Source organism: Octodon degus, unplaced genomic scaffold, assembly GCF_000260255.1.
Source record: "Octodon degus isolate 3935 unplaced genomic scaffold, OctDeg1.0 scaffold00020, whole genome shotgun sequence".
Taxonomy (NCBI): Eukaryota; Metazoa; Chordata; class Mammalia; order Rodentia; family Octodontidae; genus Octodon; species Octodon degus.
Genome location: NW_004524596.1, coordinates 16933663 through 16940342, shown reverse-complemented (window position 1 = coordinate 16940342; position 6680 = coordinate 16933663).

The following is a 6680-nucleotide window of genomic DNA, read 5'->3' as shown; positions in this document are numbered from 1 at the left end:
CCACTACTTTAACAGATGCCTGGGTTAATACATTTACAAAATAAAAAAGTTTTCTTCTGGCTCAACCTTCCAAGCTCACAAGCATGCTCCTTTCTGGTTTCCTCCACTGATCCACTGTTCGCCACCTCACATCTAGATGTCACCCATGGGAATGCTTGTGCATGCCAGGAGGTGGGGATCCAGATGCACCATACACTGTACCCTGTCGGTTCACCCGACACCACCTAGACATCTTTTGCCCTCTCTTCCACTGTGTGCACTGCCTCCGTGTAAGCCAGGTGACTACATACGGGGTTCTGCTTCTAGGCTCTCCTCCTTGTTCCCTTCGTTAATGGTTTGTGCATTCTTAGGCCAGTATCTCAATGTCTCAATTACTACGGTGTCTCAGCGTCTAAATCCTTCAGCTTGTTCTGCAAGGGCGCTTTGTTTTCCTGCCTTCATCTTTTATTTCTTATTGCTGTGTAAGAATTCCTCACCGGTAAGCATATTAATCTTTGCCTTTTACTTGTGTTATATTTTTCCTATTTGTCATTTGACTTTCGATTTATTTAGTGCTCACTGGGGCAGCACATATACTAAAATTGATTTATTTAGAGTCTCTCCTGCTGTAGAAAAATATTAAATTCTTCCAAAATGAGGTCGATTGATCTTCTATTATTCTGGTGACCCCCATTACTTTTATGCATAGGAAAGTTTTTCCTAACCCCCATCAAGTTTCAGTATAATGTTCGTAGTCACGAGATAGGGGATGTGTGATTGTATGAACCTACGTATCTTTTGCTACAAAATAATGGAAAATCCTCATTGACTGCAGTAGGGAAGTTGAGGTTTCAGTTCAAAAGAGAGAGGAGAATCAGTCCTGAAAGAAACTTTGAAAATGTGAAAGCGTCTGACAGAGTGACTGCCTACCTCCCTGCGTCCTGCAATAATCCGCCTGCTATTTCATCCGAGCTGCGTGGGGAGCGGACGGCCCGTCCACAGAGTGGCTCCGGTGTTAGGGTAGAGGCCAGGGGCCCCGAGCTTCAAAGACCACAGGGAGAGCTGCAGCGGAGCACAGCGGCCGGCGTCGCCCATTGCCAGGCCTCAGAGGGCCGCTGCTGGGACGGGGCCGCCTCGCCCACCCTGGCTCCAGGGGCTTCGGGAGCTGCTGGCCCAAGTGAGTTTTTGTTTTGTTTTGTTTTTTAAATTTTATTTATTTATTTGTGTGTGTGTGTGTGTGTGTGTGGCCGGCTCAGCCCACCAGGGGGCGGGCTGGCTGGCATGTGGTGCTGGGGGATTGAACCGCGGTCTCTGTGCTTTGCCAAGCTTGTTCTTAGTAGGTGCTTTAGACCACTGAGCCATCTCACCAGCCCCCAAGTGAGTTTTATAACTCGGCCTGAGAGCATGGCAGCGGGGCTCAGCTCAAGAACTCCTTGGTGTTGTCTCTTCTGGAGCGGGATGCAGGGAGATACTTGTTTGGTGATTTAATTTCTTTTTGACAAAGCCAAATCCTTAAAGTGATTATTAACAGGCAGGATAGAAGCCCAACTGATGACATGGAAATGTGGTTTTCATTCTAGCTTTAGTTTGATCCTGTGCTTGGTGTTGGTTTTTCTTTGCGGGAGGAAAAAAAAAAAGAAAGAAAGAAAGAATAAAACCCCTCTTGGCACCGTGTGTGTTGTACTTAGTTCAGGCCAAAGAGAGTTTTATGGGAAAATTTGCTGTGTGCCATAAAACCATTTTCTTTTCCTTGATTCATAGTTTAAAAAAAAAAAAAAGCATTAACTAAAATAAAATTTCCCATCTAGATAGATAGATGATAGATAGATAGATAGATAGATAGATAGATAGATAGAAGGATAGAAGGGAGGGAGGGAGGGAGGGAGGGAGGGAGAGAGGAAGAATAGGAAAGCAAAAAGCAAGCCCAAAGAGCCACGTGCTTCAAAATAAAACTTTTCATAATGTAATCCTTCCCTGAAACTAATGCACGGGAGTCCCTGCAGCCACAAAGCATTGAAAGCCATGGCTTCTCAGTCACTTGACATCCTGTTCCGCTACCTTTAGAGGAAAGCCAATGGGATTGAAACCTTCTGACAAACTAGAAGATGACTGTCTCCTTTGGCCCCACTCTGACTCTAAACTTTCAGGTAAGCTGAAATAAGCCAGTCTGCATACTGACAGAACCTTTCCCTTCCTAGTAAGTAACGATCATGTATTCAGTACAGTCTCGCCTTTGAGACTCATTGCAGTAAACAGGGGCCTGTTTAGATTTCTATTTTAACAGTGCAAGGATTTCCAGATGACGGCTCTATGCGCTAAAACCTGAAAGTTCACTCTGGATTTTCACCTTTTGAGGAGGTTTTCCTGAATAAGATGCAAAAACTCTCATACAGTCACACATTAGTTGGCACTAATCATACGTTAGCTCTGAATAAAGGGCTTTACCTTTTCCTCCGGCAGGCGGTTGAACGGGAGGACGTTACATGCTCTGCTGGGACCCGGCCCGACTAAGGGGAGGCTGAAGACAGAAGCAGGGAGCATAGCTGTGTTCTCTACTTCCCACCTTCTTCCAGCAAGGTAAGTGAGTTATTCTCAGCAGTGATCTGTTGGGACATGGAATGAAAGCTGTATTTTAGAAGGGGAAAGCCTGGGTTCCGTAGACCAGGAAGCACGCTCTGGCTGGAGATGCTCGGGGTCCCGCTGAGCCTGAGGCCGCTCTGGAAGGGCTCCGGGGCTGCGTTAAGACCTCCCCTGGCCTGGCCACTGAGCTCAGCCCTGAGTGTGTGCAGGAGGTCAGCTGTTGAAAACCCTTTTCTTCCAACCTAGGCAGATGTACAACCCACAACACGTCCACTATCTTAAGGGGAAATCCTCACTACTTCTCTGACCCTCTCAGCTTCTGGGAAACAATTGATGTGCTATTAAAGAAAAAAACAGTTGACTTCCAATCAAGTCTTTCTTGAAAAAAAAATAAAATGGCAAGATTGTTACATACATACAAAGTTAAAAGTTTTTAAAGATATGCTAAATAACAAGTAAATACATTTAGTCTTTTCCTGAAACCAAATTAAGAAACATTGGAATGTTTGCATTCCAAAACTATGAAGTAAAAACTCCTAAAAAGACAAATGATGGGTACACAGCGACTATAGCTTTGCATGAGGGTTTGAAACCCGTTTGGGCCTGTGTGAAATACTTAGAGAAACACAATGATTTGTGCGTGGTAACAATCCACGTGGCATTAAGTGGCCAACCGCACATCCTGCCTCCATTCCTTCTTCCTCTGCTGCATGTTTGTGAGGTAAAATGAGATGGTGGCACAGGGCTCAGTTACCTTCTCAGCCTTCCCAGAGGCTCAAATTCCTGTAAGAGGTGCACCAAGCAAAGAATAGTAAGAGGTGTGTGAACCTCCCGTGTTTTAAACCTTTGCCTCGATTATTTTGTGACTGCTTCCTTTGATTTCTTTGAGAGGTTGGAACTGTGTTGGGTTTTGTTTTCAATGAGGATGGAATAGGCTGACTTCTTTCAAAGCGACTGAAACCCCTAGAGCACCTGTCCTTCCCTGAAGAAGCAGTCAAAACAAGAGCTCAAATAACTCTTTGGAGGACTCAGCCGCTGTGAAGAGTAAACCTGAGCTTGACTCCCACTCAGGCCAGCAGAGGATTCTCTCACGCCAGCAGAGGAAAGGCATTCTCTCTCAGCCTCCCCTGCACGTCCTCCTCCATCCCCTGCCTCCCTCCACCACTGCAAGGTAAAAGATGGGCAGCTGGTGGGCAAAGCTAAACAGAAGGCAGACACACACTCAGATGCCGCGGAACACGTGGTACCTCACGGTGCCGGCGGGCATTTCAGTCTGAGCATTCAATCTCCCCGTTAAGTGGAGTCTCTACCCTCAGCCCTCATCTGCGGTGAGAACTGCCTTGACGCCCGAGTAGACCCTTAGCAAATGCCCTGGCTACAATTCCTTCCTGGGCTGTCAAGGACTGGTTGAAAATGCTGATATCTTGATACAAAGCAAAGCTGTTTAGACTGCTTAGTGATAAACACAAGCCAGGATCCAATCTTGGTGTAGGTCAAGAGTCACCAAACTTGTTCTGGAGAGCCCGGTCATCTCTGCTGCGAACTCTGCCATGGTAGCCAGGAACCCGCCACAGACAGCTCACCCGTGGGTTGGCATGGACGTGAGCCGAACAAGCCCCACCTGCACGGATTATAAGGGTAGAGAAGGTCTGGGGTTAACCTACAGCCATACTTTGTTGAGCCCCAGTTTAAGCTGTCCTAATAATGATAAATCTAATAATAAATATACAGCAATAATGAGCGCTGACCTCATTTAATGATCACAAAGACCCCCATGAAGTAAGTACTCTTATTTAAGGATGGCATTGAAAGTAATTAACAACTTACATTTCCAATCAGTCGAAATTCAAAATATAGTATATACTGGTTCAAAATCAAACAGCTGTGTCCACCCCTGTGTTACAGATTTAGAACAGGGAAACAAACTGTCCTCCACTGTACAAGCCATAACCAGGAGAACTGGGTGTTCACGCATGTGATCGAGCTCTAGAGCCCGTGTTCTTTGTCCCTTGCTATGAGGGTCCGTTGGCAAGAGAGACTGGGCTTCGGCTGTGTGCTGAGTGGTCGCCGACACAAGAGCAAACAGTTTACAGCACTTCCACCGGCGTTCCAAGCCCAGGTTGGCTACAGTAGTTTAGAAATGTTTCAGTATGTTAATGCTTGACATTGAACATAAGTTGAAAGGAAATGTGAATTTCTTTGGTGGGCCTCTAACTTAAATCTTTTCCTTTTTCTTTTCTTCCTTTCTTTCTTTCTTTCTTTTTTTTTTTTAAAGACAAGGTCTTGCAGTGCAGTTCAAGTCGGCCTTGAACTCACTTTGTGGTCCAGACTGGCCTGAAACTCGCAGTGATCCTCCTGCCTCAGCCTCCAGAGTGCTGGGACTGCAGGCGTATGCAGTCCCATCTTCTCCCCTTTTCTCCTCCCTGGGGCTTATTCCCAAACTTCCTTCTCTTCTCAGGAGCTGTTCAAATGTCTCCTTTTTTGTTGGTTGGTTTGGTTAGTTTGGTTTGCATGCCACAGGCCTTCGCACTGAGCTACATTGCTAGTCGATATATATATATATATATATATATATATATATATATATATATATATATTGTTGTTGTTGTTGTTGTTGTTGTTATTTTGAGACAGGTTCTTACTAAGTTATACAAGCTGGGTTTCCATTTCCAATCCTCCTGCCTCAGCCTCCCTGAGGGCCGAGACCTTAGGTGAGTGCCACCAGGCCCACCTTCCATGTCTCCTTATGGTGAGGGCTCGTGACCACCCGTAGATTAATAAAATCGCACATTTCCTATCCCTGTTGTCATGCTTGATTTTTCTCCATAGTACTTAATGTCATTTGATATAGAGTGACTTGAATTGCTTTATTACCTTCCTTAATTAGAACATGAGCACCACAAAGTTAAGGGCTTTGTCTCATTAGCTGCTAAGTCCTGAACACCTAGAATAGCACTAGGTAGATGACCGAATGAATACTATTTACGTGATACAATAATAAAAGCGCTGGGTTTACGATCAGAAGTGGGTTAGAATCCCAACTCTGCCACTGATTAGCTGTGTGATCTTGGCCACATTAGCCAGGCAAAGCCTCAGAGGCTACAGGAAAACCCTAAGACAGGATCCTGCTCATCGGGGCAGCGTGCAGGGGACCCAGAGCCCGGAGAGTGACCATGTCCCTATAGCAAGAAACCAGACAGAAGACGTTGTGGTCTGTGCCCTGGAAGGCAAGGGCTGGGGGAGAAAGGTCAAGTCGAAGGTTACTATAGTAATTCAAGTGGGCGATGAAGGGTGGCCAGATGAGTCACAGTGGAAGTGGTGAGAGAGTGTAGGATTCTGGTTATACTTTAGAAACAACCAATGATTTGGGTGTAGAATGGAAAGGAAGGAAAAGGGCCAGCGAGATAGCTCAGTGGATTAAGCGCCTGCTTTGGCAAGTGCAGGGACCAGGGTTCAATATCCGGCCAGCATGCTACACTGAGCCCGCCCCCACCCCCAGGTGCACTGAGCTGGTACTGAGACTGGGCGTGGTGGCGCACGCCTGTAATTCCAGTGCTGAGAGGCTGAAAACAGGAGGATCGCTATGAGTCCAAGCTGCCTAGTAAGAGCCCGTACCAAATACATAATAATGAAAGAAAGAAAAAAAAAAAAGAAAGAAGAGTCAATAGTGATGCCACAGTTTAGAGGGAAGAGTGTAGGGAAGAAGAGGTGGGTAGAAAAAGCCAGAATTTTGTTCTAACCCAATTAGGATGGAAAACCCTAACAGAAGTCCAAGTAGAGATAGCAAGTTGGCAGTTGGTTAGAAGATTCTGGTATTTATGGGAGAGGCACACAGAGAAGGAAGGGATTGGGCGCTAGTACTTTTAATAAACGTACTGAGTATATAGCCTGGGAAGAAAAGGTGAAATCATAATGAAATAGAATAAGAACCTCCTAAGAGGGCCGGGAGATAGCTCAGCAGTCTAAGTACCTGCCTGACAAGTACAAGGGCCCAGGTTCGATCCCTGGCACCACATGCTATGCAGTCCCCACCCTAGGCGCTCTGAGACAGCCACTGAAAACAGACATAGTGGCCCATGGCTGTAATCCCAGCGCTGGGGAGGCTGAGACAGGAGCACCAC